Consider the following 20,876-nt stretch of genomic DNA (forward strand, 5'->3'; position numbering starts at 1 on the left):
CTTGGCCTTGTGAGCACTCTTGGTGGGCTTGGGCCTAGGGTCGAGAGCCTGGCATGAGGCTGCAGTTTTCTTCTGTTTAGACTTGGGCTGGAGCGTGGTCGTAGGGGTTTCTACCGGTGGCTTCGTAATGGTGGAGGAATCAGGACAGCCCTTGCTGAAAGTCGTCACTATATGCACATTGCCTATAGCAAGATGAATGCGGTTTAGGTTGTAATCCACATTACAGTTCGTTTGCTTCTTGAAAGTACGGCCTAATAGTGACATATTACCGGCTCCTTTAGTATCAGGCAACACATGGAAGAAAGCTGGTAAACTTTCAGACTCGATAGAAACGACTACCTTGCACTTCCCTAGGAGTGAATAAGCATTACCCCCAAAGGGGGTGAGTTTGGCATTAGTGGGCTGTAGTTTTGGTTGACCAATGCGTGTCCAATGGTCATGCGCCAAGATGTTGTAGTCAGCACCTTCATCAATCAAGGCATCAAAAAAATACTTCGCTCCTGCTGTGACTGTGATTCGTAGATACGCTGGTGCCACTGCTTCTTCGTCCTGATCTGTAAGGTCGGTTATAGTAGCCATGCAGACGTTTATTGGGGGTTCTAGCATGGGTGACTCATGTAATGGATGGGAAGGAGGATAGTACTTCTTTATGCAGCTGCCATTTAAAAAGCCTATTCCTTCGCCTTCAAGTGTCTCTAACTCAACATTCCCTGTTCTACCAATCATGCGTACTCTGAAAGGCCCTAGCCCCCGAAACTTCATCTTCTGTTTATGTCCTTTTACAGAGTATAGCAGAACAAGGTCCCCTTGTTCAAAGTCTCGCTGTTTGACATGCTTGTCAAACCACATCTTTCGTCGAGTCTTCTCACAAATCAGAGAGTGAGTGGCGCGGAGTCAAGTCTCCATTAGGCACTCTAACTCCACTAAGCGATTGGTCCAAGCCTCTCTTCCCTCCCAACGCTCCTGGACTGCTATCCTTAAGCTAGGGATGAAGAATTCTAAGGGTAAAATGGCTTCAATTTCGTACGTTAGTCTAAAAGGCGTCTGTCCTACAGCCGTTTTATAAGCTGTGCGATAGGCCCACAAGGCCGCCATTAGCTTGTTGTCCCAGTCACTTCTTGAAGTAGACACTACCTTTGTAAGCACGTTGACTAAGATTTTATTCGTGGATTCGGCTTGGCCATTAGCCTGAGGGTAATAGGGAGAGGACTTCCGATGAATTATTAGGAAGGTGGAGAGCAAGTGGGAAATCACCTCATTAATGAAGTGCGTGCCTTGGTCGCTTACAAGTTCGATTGGACAGCCAAACCGTGAAATGACCTGCTCCCACAAGAACTTTGCAGTGGTTCTAGCATCATTCTTCCTCGTGGCTTGTATCTCTGCCCACTTCGTTAGATAATCAGTTGCCACTATGATGTAGTGAGCTTGGGAATATTGTGCCACAGGACTGATAGGTCCAATAAAATCGATGCCCCATTTTTCAAAGGGTTGTTGGGCTATGATAGGGGTCAACTCCATCTTGTCTTTCCGCACAGGCACTTTGGTACTTTAGCACTCATCGCAGTGCTTTACGAATTTAGCTACATCGCGGAAAAGGGTGGCCACCATAGTTGGGATTGTAGCACCTTTCGGGCTGTTGTGTCCCCGCTAAAGTGTCCTCCAGCGATTCCGCCATGTGCTTCTTTCAATGCATCGTGCATCTTGTGCTCACATACGCATCTGCGCAATAAACTGTCTTGTCCCAACCTGTAGAGTTGGCCGGCTATCAGTTGGTATGGCTGAATTTTTAGGATAAGTCTTCTCAGCCTGGCCTTCTCAATGGGTCGCTTAGGTAGTTCGCTCTCTAGCACTTGCACTATGTCATCGGCCCAATACGACGTCAGATCAGCTTTGAACAATTCTCTCTCGCTAGACAGGTTAAAGAGATGAGCATCCGGTAAATCATCAGGTATGCCTTGTCCAGCGGCTTCTCCTGTGGGTATGCGGGACATGTGGTCAGCCATGTAATGCTGCTTTCCTTTGCATACAACCACAGAGAAGTCAAACTCTAGTAGAAGGAGTAACCATCTAGCTATGCATCCCGTAGCGCAAGGCTTGTTCACAAGATACAGCAAGGCTTGATGGTCAACAAAGAAGACAAAGGGAGTGGCCAACAGGTAATGCCTAAATTTCTTTATCGCAAATACCATGGCCAATCCGTCCCTTTCTGTCATGGAATAGTTCATCTTGGTCTCTGTGAGCTGCCTGCTAGCAAAACTGACCGGGTAATTTAAGTTATGTTCAGCAGGCTGGCATAGCACGGCTCCAATACATAAAACGTTATGTTCCAGTTTGGGGCTCGTAAGATTGGTGCAGTCGTAAGAGCCTTTTTCAACTCACATGCACGCTGGCATTCCTCAGTCCACTCGAACACTATCAACAGCTTGTACAATGGTCTAGCAATTAGTGCGTAATTTAGTACAAAGCGCCGATAATATCCAGTGTGTCCCAAGAAGCACTGAACTCCCTTGTAGTTATCGGGTGGCGGTAAGTCAACAATAACTCTGACTTTAGAAAAGTCAGTGGCAATGCCGTTCCTTGACACTACGTGCCCTAAGATGCATCCGTGTTTCACCCAGAACTGGCACTTTAAGGGGTTCAACGAGAGGTGGTACAACCTACACCTTTCAAAGACAGCTCTCAATTTCTCTAAGTGTTCGGCCCAACTAGAGTGTAAGCATAAGTCGTCTACAAACACTTCCAGTTCGCGCCTAAGCATGTCCTTAAAGATAGTGCACATTAGGCATTGAAAAGTTGCATGTGTGTTCATTAGCCCAAAAGGCATGAAATGTAGGCGAATACACCCCATTCCATGCAAAGGCAGTCTTGTGCCTGTCGTCGGGGTGCACTTACACTTGATTATAGCCTGAGAAACCATCCAAAAAACTGTAGGCTTCTTTACCTGCTACCCTCTCAAGCATGTGCTCGGTGTAAAGTAAAGGATAGTTATCCCTCTTCGTAGTAGCATTCACTTTCTTGTAGTTCACGCACACTCGGATTTTTCCATTTTTTTTCATGACAATCACGATAGGTGATACCCAGTCCGTGTGCTCGATCTCATATATGAATCCTGCCCTCACGAGTTTATCAATCTCCTCTTTTACTGCATGGGTGTGTTTGGGATTCATGGGGTAAGGTCGTTGTTTCGTTGGCACTACATCAGGGTCCATTGGGATATTATGAGTCACAACCCTAGGGTCGACTCCCTTAAGTTCATCCAATGTCCAAGCAAATGCGTCAATGTACTCTTGCAAGAGTGCAACAAGTTTGGTCTCCTCATCCTCCGTCAAGTCATCTGCAATGAACACAGGTCTTGGCTTTTCACCTTCCCCAGTCAAGTTAACTTCCTTGACTTTGTCGGGTCCCTCGATCGGTTCACTAGTTTGGCCTTGTCTTTTCGCACCTAGCAGAATCACCACTCTGTCACCCTTTTTAAACTTTGTAAACCGTTTGGGTAGATCCTGCGATTTCTTTTGCCTTTCTGCTTCTGAGTCCTTTGCTTGCTTCCTGGCCTCCTCTTTTAGCCTCCTACGCCTCAGGTGGACTGGCAAGTCTCCCATGGTGCGTTTGACTTTAGAAGGTTGTGGTATCTTGGGATCACTCTCAGTGCTGACTTCCGACTCTAAGTTAAACTCGCACCCCTCACTTGAGGAAGGTGTTTCCCCAGGGGGTCATAGTTCAGTAGGTGCATCCGTTTTGAGCACTGGGATTACCCATGGTCGTGCCACTCCAGCTTGCTCGTAATCCACGGCTCCTATGCGTTCTAGCCAGGATCTGTCACACTCCATTCGCATGACTCCTTTTTCGTTCTGACTAGTCCTTCCTCTCCTAGGCCTTGAGTCTGCCTTGATTTGTTCTATCGCTTTTCCTTCCGTGTCATACTCTATTGTATCTATCTCTTCTTCACTCTCCTCTCTCATAGAGCGACAGTCCTCATACTCCTCATCATTAGAGTCCTGTCCTTCTGACTGCTCATCATCATCTAAGCTTTCCGCTCCAGTCTCCGTGTCATCAGTAACTAAAGCCCAGTTATATAACAAATTCAGGTCGTGGACCTTGGTCCATTTCCAGTCTGGCTTAGCTAATAGATCATGTAGAGGTTTTAAGTTAGCAGCCAGGTTGCCTTTTAGTTTATTGGTCAGATACTCTACGATTTCCTGAAGCTCTAATTTGTTGCTAGGGATATGGAACAAGGCTGGTTTGCCTGGGTTGAGTGAGCTTCCTGCCATCATGCAGAGTGGCACAATTGGCTCCTCAATTGGCATGGTTGCGGCTTTAGCAGCCTGCCGATATAGTTCTTCCTCATCCGAGATTGGTAGGTCAATGGTTGCCAAAACGTGCATCCAATCCCTCTCATCCTCAGGGCAAGGGATATATTTAGTGAGTGATCCATAGGGTTTGGTCGTTTGAGTATCGCCTTTTAGCATAGCTGATATGGCATCCAGGTCAACAGGGGTCGTATTCCAAGTGTCCATCTCTACCCTTACTGCACTAGTTCTGTTCCCTAGGAAAATCAAACCATTGCCCCAGTCCTCAATGACACGCGCATTCCTCATCCAAGGTCGGCCTAACAGTATGTCGTAATCCACTCCCTTCATGACAATGAAGTTTACTGAAAATTGCACACCGGCAATCTTTACGGGCCAATTCTTTAAGACCCCAAATGGTCTTACCTTCATCCCATTTGCTAACGTGACGTTAAACCTGGCAGTCTCCACAGGCAGGTTTTCCCATGCCTCTAAGACTGCATGGCTTAGTACGCTAACACCTACATCTGTGTCTACAATTCATTTTCGCGTCATATCTCCTAAGGCTAGGACGGGCAAAACTGCGTGCATTTCAGTGCCTTCCCAAAAAGCATTGATGTGCAAAGACTTACGAGTTGAGTGTAGAGTCAGACTTGGGATCTGTGTAACCGCATCATGATCTTGCGGATCAGCACCCGCAAGTCCTGTGTGTCCCTCCATCAAGTCTTTTAACTCTTGCCACAAGGAATGATTTTTCCTAAGCACATCTTCCAAGCTTAGAGTTACTGGAGTAGACAACAAGGTTGTGAGGAGGCTACTGGGCTCTTGTCTTCCCCTGAGGCTAGCATTTCTAGGCCATGCGTTCTGTCTGCCCTGGCAAGTTTTCCCCTGGGCTTGCTGCTGAGTTGCCCCCAGTGGTGCAGGTATGCTCGCAGCTTGTGGTTTTGAAGGTGAGATAGGTGTGCTCATGCTGGAGAAATCGTTAATAGGATATTCTAATATGGGTTCAGCATCCTTGAGGTGCTTTTGGGCGTCCTTGACCCACTCCTTGACCTTAGCTATAGCCTCGAACTGCCGTTTGGGGTGGGGATATTCCCCTACCTTGGCACTCCCTAGCTTAGCTGTCTCAGGGGCTGAGGTCTCCACCTCTGCGTCTGTGACCTTCTTTCCCGTTACTAACGTAGTCGCTTCCTCGGTTTTAAGAGTTATCTTTGCATCGGTTCTCTTTTTCCGTCTCCTTCGGCTTTTCTTCCCTATTGAGGTTGCGTCAAGGTTACTTGGCCCTAGCAAGGAGATGCCTGCCTGTTTTTGTTTGAGCTCGCGTCATAGCATGTAGTGGGATGGGCGTATCCTCACTACCAAAGGTTTCCACTCCAAAGAGCCCCAAAGGCACCGATGGCATGTTGGCAGAGCTGGTTGATGGCTTCCGCCTAGGACAGTCAGGAAACAGATGTGTGATTCCACACTCTGTGCATCGGAGATCCACTTTGTCCTTGTTAGCTTGTTCTCGTTCTGGGCAGCGTGATGAAATGTGGCCTGGGTGGCCGCAAGTCCAGCATGTGACTGGATCCTGGCTGGGCCCTCCAAAGCCTCTGCCTCTTCCTCTTCCTAAAGCCATCACCGACATTGGCTGATAGTCCATCAAGTCTGGGTTGCCCTCCTCGTCATAGGATATGTACGGGTTGACACATGTTTCTTCCTCATTAGGCTCCTCCACAAAGTGAACATGAGCATCGCTAGATGGGTGGGTTACAAAAGGCCCTGATGGTCTGGGTATACTAGTTGAGTTCATCTCCAGCCTAGGCGCGGCAGGTCTTGAGTCAGTTGGTGCTGGAAGAGCTAACTGGGCTCCCCTCCCAAAGAAATTGGAGGCCTATTACCTAAGTATGGAGGGTTGTACTGCTGTGCATATGGGAATCTCCTCGGCATTCTGCAATGCATTGCATCATGACCGAATCTACCGCAATTTGAGCACGGCCAAAATCTAGGATTTTCTCAAGAATCACAATTTTTTTGAAGTATGTGTGTGAGGGTGGAAATGGGTTCCTCGGTTCAAAATGAAGGGCATGCCTAAGCTTTCCCCATTGAAATTCAGTCCATCTCCTCTAAAGCCTAAGGAGAAAAGAGTGCATGAGGTAATTAAGTTCTTCAAGCAACGAAAGAAAACACCTAAGAGGAAACTAGTGATCATGGATGAAGGAGAAAAGTCTTAAGGATGGAGAAGCTAAAGAATAGCCTTATAAGTATCAATTTGTCTATTTGTACTAAAGTAACATTCCCCTTGTATATACATCTGTAGTGCAATATTCTGACCCAAAATGTACTAATATGTTGATCTTACCCATGAAAGACAATTTTTTGTTCATAGAATCACAGAGAATTATAAAGCTTGTACCAAGTCTTTCCTATTAAATTGTACTGCAATTTTGTAAGTTATTCACAGAATCATTACAAAGCTTATACTAATATTTTTTTAAATAGTACTTCTTAATGTGTATAATTCCATGTTTGTGGCAGCAATATTTGTGAACAAAAAAAATATTCAAAATTATTTGTACATGCATATTTATGGTCTGAAACTCACAACACTAAGAGACAAACATCTCATACATGATACAGAGCTCTCAGCTCTTTTTCCAATTATAACACCATTTACCTTGAACTTATATCCAGGAGTAACATTGTCTAGAAACTCCAAGGTGTCTCTTACATCCCTAAGACTCCACTTTGCAATAATGTTCACCTCTTTTACTTCTTGTGTGATAACTTGTAGTGTAAATTTCAATGTCTTACAATCAATATCTGAATCTAGAGGAACCCAAGTACCCAATCTAAGTTTGTATATTCTATAACCAAAACCTATGATAAGAGATTGTTGAGATATATTATAGGATAAACCCAATGATTGAGGGCACACGTTGCACCTTATAAAGTAACCCTTGTGGTCAGATTCCTTGACTTTCCAACATAGACCTAAAATTTTGTCCAAATCTTCCTCTGAAAAATTTATGTTTAGCCATGAAACCTTTGTCTGTTGTAAACATGTTGTTTTAAAGCAAGCTACAAAAACATGCAAGGGTAAAAATCACGATAAGCGTACTCTTTTGGAGATCCTTCCAGGAGTCATAGCCTTTTGAATATCTTGAGTAATTTTGAGCTTAAAACTCTCCATTGTTGCTTCATCAGGCATCTCCTAATCCAAAGATGAGAGGCTTGGCAATTGTAGATCTTCAAGGTATCCATAAACACCTGCTCTTGAAGGAACCACATATTTACACAAAAATTCCAATTTCATGAAAAAAACTCATGGTTTGATTAGCATAAATAATGTCTGTAAATTCTTTATGAATGGCATGGAATGTTCCGTTGAGGCTCTCCACAAGTTGCCACTTGAAACTTATTGATGGAAAGATATCTACAACCAATAATCCATTATTTAGCATATCCTTCAAACAAAACCATATACTCATGTATATTTTACAACTCAAACTTATAGTGTACTTGTTGGGAAAAACATTCCTGTGGAGGCAAGTGCATATCTCTAGCCATGTAAACATGTTGCACCAAAGCAAACCAGCCTTGACGTGTGGTTTTGAAGGCAAAGATACGTCCCTTCCAATGATATTTGATATCCCCTTGTATTGTTTTTTCCATTATGTGAGAACCCCTACAAGATGGTAGCATTGTAACCTAGTAAATGTTTTGGGCTCCCATTCTCCATTTGCACTCTTGCTATACATGGTGCAAGAGTTTATAGAATGAGAAGGACATCTTGTGGACGCCATGTAAAAGACAACGAGTATGCAGACAATGTGCAGAGAAAGAAACGTAAAGAGAGAGGTCAAGGAGACATATTAAAAATACTATGAGCATCAAGAACTTTGAAATTTCTCCCGAGAAGAATGTCTTGTGGATGCCATGTAAAAGACAACGAGTATGCAGACAATGTGGAGAGAAAGAAACCTAAAGAGAGAGGTCAAGGAGACAGATTAAAAATACTACGAGCACCAAGAACTTTGAAAATTCTCCCGATTCTCAAAGTGGTATTGATTAACTTAACTTTGTCATGTCTTTGTAAGAGGTTTTGTCAACTTTTATCAGTTAATAGGGGCTGTTGGGACTACCAAAACTTGTCAGGGTTTGAAGATTTTGGATAAATAGGAGGGGAGAACCACAAAATGAACTCTACTATCTCAAAAGCAGAGGAGACAAGAATACCATATTTTTTTCCATGTGGCAAAATCTCTTTGGCCCTTTCCTTAATCCACGGATAAACAAAAGTGCCATTTTAACGTTTTTCAGTCCTAATGATGGAGCAACAACTTCCTCATCATCCTCTATCTCGATGATGGTTGCGACGTAGACATTGTCAGGGGCCTCTATCATAGGGGGCTCATGTAAAGGATGTGTCGGAGGGTAGTACTTCTTCATGCAAATGCCATTGAAAAAGCCTATGCCCTTGCCTTCCAGTGTTTCAAGTTCGACATCGCCCATCCTACTGATGACATGTACTCTAAAAGGCCCTAACCCTCGGAACTTCATTTTCTACTTATGGCCTTTCACAGAGTACAATAACACAAGGTCGCCCTGGTCAAAATCACGTTGTTTGACATGCTTGTCAAACCACATCTTTCTTTGTACCTTTTCACAAATTAGAGCATGGGTGGCGATGAGTCTATTTTCAATGAGGCGTTCCAACTCGATAAGATAGTTAAGTCCAAGCCTTTTTCCCTTCCCAATGCTCCTGCACTGCTATCCTCAAGCTAGGGATAAAAAATTATAAAGGTAGGATAGCCTCGGTTCCGTATGTCAGCCTGAAGGGCGTTTGTCCCATAGCCGTTTGATAGGCTATTCGATAGGCCCATAAAGCTGCCATGAGCTTGTTATCCCAGTCACTCCGAGAAGTGGAAACCACCTCTGTGAGCACATTGACCAGGATCTTATTCGTTGATTCTGCCCGCCCATTGGCTTGGGGATAGTACGGTGAAGGATTCCTATGGATGATCAAGAAGGTTGAAAGTAAGTGGGCAATCACCTCACTGATGAAGTGGGTGCCATGGTCGCTCACTATCTCAATAGGGCAACCAAATCTCGAGATGACCTGCATAAGAGCTTCGTTGTGGTCCTTGCATCGTTCTTCCTTATGGCTCTTGCTTCAGTCCATTTTGTCAAATAGTCAGTTGCTACGATGATATATCAAGCCTGTGAATATTGGGCCATAGGACTAATGGGTCTGATGAAGTTAATGCCCCATTTCTCGAAAGGTTGTTGTGCTATTATAGGGGTCAATTCCATTTTGTCCTTCCGCGCGGGGACCTTGGTCCTTTGGCACTCATCACAGTGCTTGACAAATCTAGCTACATCACAGAATAGCGTGGGCCACCACAGTTGAGACTGCAGCACCTTACGGGCTATCGTGTCTCCATTGAAATGCCCCCTGAGCAATTCCGGTGTGTGCCTCTCTCAACGTGTCATGCATCTCATGTTCGCACACACACACTTGTATAGCAACCTGTCTTGCCCTAACCTATAAAGTTGGCCGGCAAAATCAACTGATAGGGTTGGATCTTCACAATAAGCCTCCTAAGCTTGGGCTTCTCGATAGGTCTCTCGGGTAGACCATGTTCGAGCACGTGGATGACATTGTTAGCCCAGTATGGCGTTAAATCAGCCTTGAATAATTCCTTGTCACTAGACAGGCCAAAGAGATGCGCATCTAGAAGGTCGTCCGTTATGCCTTGTCCAGCGGCTTCACTTGTGGCTATGCACGACATGTGATCTGCCATGTAATGCTGTTTCCATTTGCGTACAACCACAGGGAAGTCAAACTCTAGAAGAAGCAATAACCGTTGTGCAATGCATCCTGTAGCGCAAGGCTTGTTCACTAGATAGAGCAATGCTTGATGGTCAACAAGAAAGGTGAAGGGTGTGGAAAAAAGATAATGTCTAAATTTCTTTATGGCAAACACCATGGCCAACCCCTCCCTTTCCGTAGTGGAATAGTTCATCTCTGTGTCAGTGAGCTGCTTGCTAGCAAAGCTCACTGGGTAATCAAGGTTGTGTTTTCCAGGTTGGCACAGAATAGCTCCAATGGCAAACTTAGATGCATCTATATGCACATGGAACATTCTAGTCCAATCTAGGGCTCGTAAGATGGGTGGGTGGTAAGAGCCTTTTTCAATTCTTTGTAAGCACATTGGCATTCTTTGGTCCACTCAAATACAATTAATAGCTTATACAATGGTCTTGCGATTAGTGCATAATTCAGTACAAAGCGTCGATAGTACCCTGTGTAACCTAAGAAGCGTTGAACACCCTTATAATTGTTGGGTGGTGGAAAGTCGACAAATTAACGTTGATCTTCGAGAAATCAGTGGCAATGCCATTCTTGGACACCACATGCCCTAGGATGCATTCGTGTTTCACCCAAAATTGGCACTTTAGGGGGTTCAACGAGAGATTATAAAGTCGACACCGCTCAAAGATTGTCCGTAGTTTCTCTAAGTGTTCCGCCCAACTAGAGTGTACGCATAGATCATCCACAAACACCTCTAGCCCACATCTGAGAATGTCGTTGAAGATCGTGCACATCGGGCATTGGAAGGTTGTGGGCGCGTTCATTAGCCCAAAGGGCATAACGATGTAGGCGAATACCCCCCCCCCCCCCCCCCCCCCTGGGGGTGTACTCACACTTGATTGTAGCTCGAGAAGCTGTCTAGAAAATTGTAGGCTTCTTTACTTGCCACCCTCTCAAGCATGTGCTCGGTGTATGGAAATGGGTAGTTATCTCTCTTCGTAATGGCATTGACTTTCTTGTAGTTGACGTACACTCGGATCTTTTTGTTTTTCTTCATAAAGATCACTATTGGTGATACCCAGTACATGTGCTCTATTTCGTAGATGAATCCTACTCTCATGAGTTTATCAATCTCCTCTTTTACTGCATGGGCATGCTTTGGATTCATGGGATAAGGGCATTGTTTTACAGGGACAGCGTCAGGGACCATAGGGATGTTGTGGGTCAGAACCCTGGGGTCGACTCCCTTAAGTTCATCCAGAGACCAGGAAAACATGTCCAAGTACTCTCATAGGAGAGCAACAAGGCTAGCCTCCTCATCCTTGGTCATATTGTCTAGTATGAATACAGGTCGAGGCTTTTCACCTTCCCCTGCCAAGTTGACTTCCTTGACCTTGGTGGGTCCTTCAATAGGCTCGCTGGTCTGGCCCTGCCTCTTTGCTCCTAGCAAGACCACCACTCTATCACCCTTCTTGAACTTAGTGAAGCGTTTGGGTAGGTCCTATGGTTTTTTCTGTCGTTCTATGTCGTCTGACTCTTTTTTTTCGTTTCTTTCTTTCCTCTAGCCAATTGCGCCTTAGGTGGACCGGCAAGTCCCCCTTGGCACATTTGGTTTTGGATGGCATGGGTATTTCAGGGTTGCTCTCCGTATTGACTTCAGACTTTGAGTTGAACTCATAGCCCTCATTGGAGGAAGGAGTCTCCCTAGGTGGTCGTAGTTCAGTAGATGCGTCTGTCCTAAACACAAGTACCACTGGTGGTTGGGCAATTCCAGCCTGCTCATAGTCCACTGTCCCTATGCATTCCAACCAAAAGCGATCACAATCTAATCTCATAACTCCTCTCTTGATCTCATATGCATTCCTTTCTCGGGGCCTGGAGTCTGCTCTTATCTACTCTATCACCCTTCCATCAGTATCGTACTCCATGATATCCATTTCCTCCTTGCTCTCCGCACTAATGGAGGAACAATCCTCATATTCATTGTCAGAACCATCACTCCCTGACTACTCGTCGCCTCTTGGGTCCTCTTTTCTAGCCTCTTTCTCATCGGTGACTAGAGCCCAATTGTATAGCAAGTTCAAGTTGTGAACTTTGGTCCACTTCCACTTGTGCTCACCCAGGAGGTCTCTGAGGGGCAAGAGATTAGCGGAAGGATTGCCCTCCAATCTGCCTATCAAATACTCTAGGGTTTCCTGGAGTTCTAGCTTATTATTTGGGACATGGAAATTGACAGGTTTGGGTCGACCACACGCACTCCTTACCATCATGCAGAGTGGTACTGAGTGTTCCTCATCTGGTATGCACATGGCTTGTGCAGCTTGCTTATACTCCTCCTCATTGTCTAAGAATGGGAGATCAATGGTTGCAAGGACATGCATCCAATCTCGCTCATCCTCAAGGCAGGGGATATACTTGGTCAGCGGCCCATACGATGTGGTTGGTTGCGTGTCACCCCTCAATGTGGCTGAGATGGCATCTAGATCAAAAGGTCATGTCTTCCAGGTATCCATCTCCACCCTTACTGCTTCCTTCCGATTCCCTGAGAAGATTAGAGTGTTGCCTGAGTCCTCGATGACTCGTGCATTCCTCATCTAGGGTCAGTCTAGCAGGATGTTATAGTCCACTCCCTTCATAACAATGAAGTGTATAGAGAACTAGACACCTCCAATCTTCATTGGCCAATTCTTTAAAACTTCGAACAACCTTACCTTCATTCCATTTGCTAGTGTAACATTGAACCTAGCAATCTCGACGGGAGGGTTTCCCAGGCCTACAAGACTATGTGGCTCAAGACACTAACCCATATGCCCATGTCTACGATTCCTTTCCGTGTCATGTCTCCTAGGGCCAGGATAGATAGCACAACGTGCATCTTGGTGCCCTCCCAAAAAGCATTTACATGCAGAGATTTAGGCACTGAGTGCAGTGTCAAGCTTGGTATCTGTGTGACTGCATTATGCTCATGCAAGTAAGTAGTAATCTGCTCAGTTGGTTCCTCCACCCAGTGCTTCAGTTCCAGCCAAAGTGTCAGATGTTGCCTAAGCAGGTCTCCTAGGCTCAGAGTTATCGGGGTGGTTACTAATGTCGTGAGGAGGTTACTCATCATTTGTCTCTCCTCCATTCCCACACCTCTAGGCCATTGGCCTTGGGTGTTTTGCTGGCCTGTGGCTCCTAAGCTTCTCTTGGGTGGTGCTGCCCATGGCATAGGCACATCTGTTGACCTTGGTTGAGAGGGTGAGACTTGGGTGCTCACACTAGAGAAGTCCTAAGTTCCATCATCTATGATGGCCTTAGCATCCTTCAGGTTCTCTTGGGCTTCCTTTACCCACTCCTTGACCTTTTCAATCACTTCTAATTGGCACTTTGGGCGAGGGTACTCCCCTACCTTAGCACTCCCTTTCTCTGTTGTTTTCGGAGTGGTGGTTTCAGCCTTAGCATCAATTATCTTCGTGCCACTCACTAGCATTGTCTCTCTGTCAGTTTTGAGAGTGATCTTAGCGTCGGTTTTCTTCTTTCTCCGCTTACGACTCTTCTTCCCTATTGAGGGAGCATCTAGGTTGCTAGGCCCTGACAGTGATATGTTGGCCTGCCGCATTTGTGCACATGTCATGACATGCAACGGGAGAGTGTATCCTCACTGTCAAATGTCTCAATGCCAAACATCCCCAAAGGTATTGATCGTACATTGCTTGAGCTCGAGGATGGCTTTTGTCTAGGGCATTCCCTGAAGAGATGGGTGATGCCACACTTGGCACACCTGAGATCGGCTCTCTCCCTATTAGCTAGCTCTTTTTCTGGGCATCGTGTTGATATGTGACCAGGGTGACCACAAGTCCAGCACGTGACTAGGTCTTGGGTTGGCCCTGAAAGACCTCTGTCTCTTCCCCTTCCTAACGCCATCACCGGCATTGGTTGATAACAAGATGTAAGGGCTCACATATGACTCCTCGTCATTGGGCTCTTCCATGTAGTGGATGGGACGTCACTCAGTGGATGTGTCACGAAGGGTCCAGGCAGTCTGGGTATGCCCGTGGGATTGATCTCTGATCTAGGAACGACCGGTTTTGCATCATTAGGTGCTAGAAGGGCCAATGGGACTCCTCTTTCGAAGAAGTTAGGTGGCCTATTCCTGTAGTATGGTGAGTTGTACTGCTGTGCGTAAGGAAACCTTCTTGGCAATCGACAATGCATTGCAGCATGTGTTGGGGGTAAAGGCGCCTCTGCCTAGTCACCTATGTATTACTACATTGACAGTCACCGCCACTGCACACTGCAGGTGGCGGGCGCCCGTCACCAACACTTTATTCTTTATTCTTTTATGATAATTTGAATAAAGGAAGGCCCGGTCACACATTCTGACTGTTGGAGTTCCCATTTCTAGTCTCTCCCTTTCTTGCTCTTGCTCTCCTGCCATAGCTCTCGAGTCCAACCTTCAATCCGTCGCTCCCTTTCAATTGGTATCAGAGCTTTGCTTTTCAACTCTTGAGCTTGGTTCGTGGCATTCTCAGCATCCCATCGACTCCCTACTTGCATTGGGTCTCCTTCCCGGCAGCCATATCCGACTCCTTCGAGCTCCCATCACTCCCTGGCTTCTCGAGCACCTTTCCGGCATTGTTGGGCACCTTCAAGGCATTACATCAGAGGTATTTGATCATTTTCTTCAGGGTTTACTTCAGTTCTCAGGTCTTACAGACTGTAAACAAGTTGTGGGCAGCCATAGATCACACCTCTTGGAGCTTCCTTCACCTGGATCTTGCTTCCAGCCTATCAAGGCTTGCTGAGGCTTGGTATAGGCCTTCTTTGGCCCTCGCTTGTGCCCCCTTTGGGCCCCATTGTTGACACGTGGGATGGCAACCCCCCCAGCCAATTCACGTTTTTTTTGCACCTGTTTCAAAATCTGGCCCAAAAATCACTCTTTTGGTCATATCTCGGGCATTCAAAACCTGATTCAGGCAAGATAAGAGTCTAAGTTGGGGTTTTGGCATGCTCTGGACGCGATGGTGATGTCGGATTTGCCAAATTTTGATGACAAAATCTTTTGCAATAGATTTCAGGTCTGAGACAGCATGTATTTGTATGGCTATGCTTGTTTGGACATGACTATAGAACTGGTTTGATGCCTATTGCATCCCGATTGATTGGGGGATTGAAGCTACATGTAATGCTATGATTTTGGTCCGATTTTGGGGCTGAAAATACACAGTTTATAATAGTAAATCATGCTGAATACTCTTGGGCTGAAGCTATCTTTGATGCTTTGACATATGCCTATTGGTTTCGAATGTATGTCTTGGGTTATGCTATAATATGTTGTGAAGAACACTCTGTCTACCAACTTCCAATGGGTTGTTAATTGAACAAACATGTGATTGTTAGTGCACCAGGCATCCCGCGTGTCCTATTGTTGAGCATCCAGAAATATATTTCAACTCTTTTCTTTCTTGTTTTTGTGAACCTCCACTGATCACAACTCCTAAAACTTCTTCACGATCTCCCACTTGATGATGTGTGGAAACTTCTCAATGAATGCCAAATCTTCCATGGATGGTCATTCTCTTTGTTTTTCCACTTCAGTTTGTTCCCAAACAATTTGCCATCAAGATGCATGTCTTTGTTGCTTCAATTGAAAGAGGAAATAGTCCACCACATAGAGCCTGCATCATGGTGGTAATAAGTCCTAGAGCATCTCAAAACATTGGCCAAACATCCCCAAAGTATATAGGCATCAAATACAAAGCCTCGGGAGCATTACATAAGCTAAGAGCATGACATTTTCTTACTGTAAATCAACTCAGATCTGTTGCAAAAAATGTTGTGTTCAAAATTTGGTAGATTTGACATCGCCATCGCATTTGAAGCATGCCAAAACCCCAAGTTAGACTCTTATCTTGCCTAAATCAGGTTCCGGATACTCGAGATATGAGAAAAAATGGGATTTTTGAGCCAGATTTTAAAACATGCACAAAAAAAACGCGAGCTGACTATGGGGCCTGCTGGTTATGTTGAGGATAAGGGGGAAAATGGGGGCATACAAGGTGCCCAATGAAGGCAAGGAACACCTGCAAAGAGCCTATGAGGGCCGGGGAGAGGCGGGAGATGAAATCTTACCTCAAGGGGGAAGAAGCCATGGCTGGCATTGAAGCTCCAAGCTCTAGGTCTTCAATCTGGGCTAAAGTAATGTCGGACCAAGCTCCATGATCATATTGGGGGGTAAAGCCACCTTCGCCTAGTTGCCCGTGTATTACTACACTGACAATACTCGCCACTACACACTGCAGGTGGCGGGTGCCCATCTCACAGTCACTTATTCTTTATTCTTTTAGTGACAGTTTGAATAAAGGAAGGCCCAACCACACATTGTGGTTGTTGGAGTTCCCATTTCTTGTCTCTCTCTTTCTTGCTCTTGCTCTCCCGCCATAGCTCTCACATGCAAGCTTAGATCCTTCTCACCTTTTAACTGGTATCAGAGCTCGGCTTCCCGACTCTTGAGCTTGGCTCATGGCATTCTCAGCTTCCAATTGACTCCCTACTCGCATTGGGTCTCCATCCCGATAGCCATAGCCGACTCCCTACTCGCATTGGGTCTCCATCTTGGCAGCCATAGCCGACTCCCTTGAGCTCCCATCACTCCCCAGCTTCCTGAGCTTCCTCCCGGCCTATTGAGGCACCCTCAGGCCCTTCATTCAGAGGTATTCAAGCATTCTTTTGAGGGTTTACTTCAGTTCATAGGTTGCAGGAAACAGGACAGCCATTTTTGACCTTCCCCATGGAGGTTTGAAGCTCTCTCTCCACTTGGTTTGCTGAGGCTTGTTACGGCCTATTGTAGGACAGCCTTGGCACCCATTTGAGCCCCCCTTCCAAATCATTAAGCCCACGTGGTTCAGCAACATCTACAGGAGAAAATGCACTAGTTTTCAGCATGTTCTTGATAGTAGCCCCACACTTTTCATCTCCAGCTTCTTCCCCAGGCCATTGGGCACTTCAAAAGGGTCTCATTTGATGTCTATACACATGCTTGGAGCTTGGTATTGAAGCCTTGAGCACTGACATTGACTTGGGTCTGATTTGGCACTATTTTGGGACTGTCCTAACAGTCCACATGCAGTTTATAACATCGCTACAGTGACATTTGATGTTAATGCTTGCCCGACATTGCTATTTGATGCCCGGTTGGCCCCGGTTGATGCCTGTTGATTCGGGGATGCATGGCTATTGATTTCCCACCATTTTAGAGCTTATTTTGATGCTAAAATATTCAATTTTGCATAGTGAATCTCTGTTGTACACAGTTGGGCTGAAGCTATTTAACTCATGCTTGGTTATGCCTATGCTATTCGGGCTATGTTTCAAGCATACATAATGATGTATTGACATTTGGGGACCGACTTTGAGCTTGGCTTACACTCTGGATCATTGATTGAGCTTGAGCTCGACTTTGGAAAGCATTTGGATTCTCCGTCTTTGATGCATTTATGGCATGCTTTGATCTATGCTTGAGCGCCTTGATCGCCATTACGAGTTATGTCACCTATGCATGCTAGTTACATTGTTTGGAGCCTTTTGCTACTAGAGCTTTGACTTGGCTTGACTTTGGATTCCCAAAGCTTACTCGGGCTATTTATTGGCTTGCCAAAGTTACATTTGGGATGTACATGATGTCTATGGATGCTACATATGGATGCTCTACTGCCTACATGTTCTGGGATGTATCATTGATGCTTAATCTTGGACACTTGTCACTGGTGCTTGTACATTTGTTCGAGCTTTGTTGCTTGATATTTACGGCTTTTGTGCCGATGGGAGCGTCTTTGGATGCTTGACAGACATTGAGCAGGTAATCTATGCTATTTGAGCTTTTGAGACTATTTGGGATTTATTACCCTTTGGGATGATGCATGGTTCATATGTCTTGGTTCCTTCCGATGCTTATGAGCTGACTCTTTGACTCGGGTCCCTTTCCTTGTGAGCTGACACCTACTTGTGTCAAGTCTTGGTAGTGGCAGGCACACTTTTGCTCCATTGACTGGGGGGTGTGCCTACTCACTGGCAGATATTTCATGACATGTTTGGGTGTTGGATTCATGCTTATTGATTGTCATATGCCTATGTTATGCTCGCATGATGATTGACTTGGGATCCGCTTATGGCACAGTTAGCTCTTATTTACTGAATTCTGTCATTTATTATAGCAAGCTGAAATCTACAGATTTTGAGCACTTCTCTAAGGGTAATGCTTACTATTTGATGTTATTTTGGTCATATTTGGTGGACTGGTGCTTCTCTTGGTAAAATCTACTCTTTCAGCCAGTTTTAGTAGTGATTTTAGTGCATTTTCTGCTAATTACAATAACCTGCAATTTTGCCTTTTTGCATTGATTTGGGACAGTATGGCTGGTCATCTGAAAGACACAACTCTCTTTAACATTGCCAAGTTGGATGGTACCAACTATGAACACCATATTGGGGAATATGGGAATTTCCCATAAGTTTGGGACACGTAGTCAAATCTCTGGATTTGTTATAACTTGAACACTATAACTCCAAATCGAGCGTTCTATAGCTCAATAGATTCCATTTTTCAAGCGCTTTCCAATGATAGGTCATATCATATGGCTTTTAAAAACTTATGGGCATGTTATCCGGGTGCCACCTTTTTTGTATTCAAAAAATGGGAATTGGGAGATTCCCAAACTCACTAATATTGTGTTTATGGGTATTGAAAGTCCCAAATATGGCAAGTTTTAGTGTAGAAATTGTAGATTAAACCCTTGCATTTCAAAGGTGTCAAACATGAGGATATGGATGATGATGTTTGGATGGAAGTTGATGAGATATGCAAGTCAGAAGAGGTCCATCATAATGTTGTTGAAGATGAAAATCAGAGTGCATGGGATTTATGGGAGAAGATTCAGGAGCTCTATGCGCAGCAGAGTCCTGCGTCACAAATATATTGACTGAAGCAGTTAATGGACCTTCGCATGAAGGAGGGGACATCCCTTTCATCTCATTTCAGTCAATTTCATACTATCATGAAGAGTCTGTTGTCAAAAGGTATTGAGTTCAAAGACAACTTGCACCCGTTGTTTCTGCATGGTACCTTGCCTGAATCATGGGATGTCTTCTGTACTGCCATATGCATGAACAAGCTTGATGGGCTGAAAATCAAAGATGTTGAGAGTGCTCTATTGACTAAGGAAATCAACAAGAGAAACAATAATGCTCCCGCTCTTCACATGCATTGACCGTTAGAGGTGGCAGACATGGCAGGCATGATAATGATCATAAGGGCAGGGACTCTCAGAAGTCCAAGTCCAAGTCACGTGGTTGCAGTAAGTCCCGGACGGAAGTCTGATCTTACTTGTCATTATTGTGGGAAAGCATGACATATTAGGCCACAGTGCCATAAAATGTGCGATGATAAGCGCAATGAAAAGGGAAAAGAAAAAGTGTAGGAAAAGTCTTCTGAGCGCAGTATTGTACCTGCAAAGTCCAGTGTGAAGATAAAAGAGGTTAATGTCATGCAGGCCACTGATTCAGATGATGATTACATACTTGCAGCTTCTGCATGTGATGCCTTACAGACTTCGGAGATACATTCCATGTATGTATAATGCTGGCTCTTGGACTCGGATGTGTCCTTTCATGTGACACACTGTAGAGATTGGTTTCATACCTATCGTACCATGTCTGGTTCTGTGCATCTTGGTGATGACAAGTCTCTTGATATTGTGGGCATTGGAGATGTTAGGCTGCAGTTTTCTTCTAGCAGCTCTTTTGTTTTACATGATGTATGCCATGTACTTGCGTTGACACGCGGCCTTATGTCAGCTGGACAGCTTGATGATGTAGGGTATTTTGTATCTTTTGGAGACTCTGCATGGAAGATTACTCGTGGCAGGCTTGTACTTGCAAGAGGTGCCAAGTCTGGCAGCCTCTATCCCTTACTTGTATCTGGAGCTACATTGAATCATGTTTTGTCTGTGGATTCTATTCCCCATGTATCCCTTTGGCATGCTCGTTTGGGGCATATATCTCTTAAAGGAATGAAAATGCTTTGTGCTTTGCAGTATCTTCCGCCTTTTGACTCTTCGCATTTTGATTCTTGTGATCATTGTTTGTATGGTAGGTAGACTAGAAATACGCATAAAAAGTCTGGTAAGAAACGCATGGGTGAGCCCTTGGCTCTTGTGCACTCAGATGTATGTGGGCCCATGCCCTGTTAGCCACTTGGTGGGGCAAAGTACTTTGTTACTTTCATAGATGATTACTCACGTAAGGTTTGGGCTTATCCCATAAAGAGAAAATCCGATGTCTTAGACACATTTCAATGTTGGCTTGCATTGGCAAAAAACCAGTTTGGGAAAAGGCTAAAATGCCTAAGACCAGATAATGAAGGTGAGTATGTATCACGTGCTTTTGAGCAGTTTTGTGACAAGCGGGGTATTAAGCATCAGTTGACCGCCCCTTACACCCCACCCCAAAATGGTATGGTTGAACGCATGAAAATGACCATTCAGGAAAGGGTCCGTAGCATGCTTAGCCAGGCTAGCTTACCGCAACACTTTTGGGCTGAGGCAGTTACTACTCCAGTGCATCTCATTAACAGGTCGCCCAGCAGTGGCATTGACTTTCAAGTTGCAGAGGAGGTATGGGCATGCAAATCCCTCTCTTATGATCATTTGTGTCTTTGGCTATGAGGCATTTTACCATGTGTCCAAGGATAAACGCAATAATCTGGATCCTAAGAGTGTCAAATGCATTTTCATTGGCTATGGAGATGCAGGAGAGAT

This window comes from Lygodium microphyllum, unplaced genomic scaffold, assembly GCF_053477565.2.
Source record: "Lygodium microphyllum isolate KBCC unplaced genomic scaffold, Lygodium_microphyllum_v1.1.10 scaffold_151, whole genome shotgun sequence".
Lineage (NCBI taxonomy): Eukaryota > Viridiplantae > Streptophyta > Polypodiopsida > Schizaeales > Lygodiaceae > Lygodium > Lygodium microphyllum.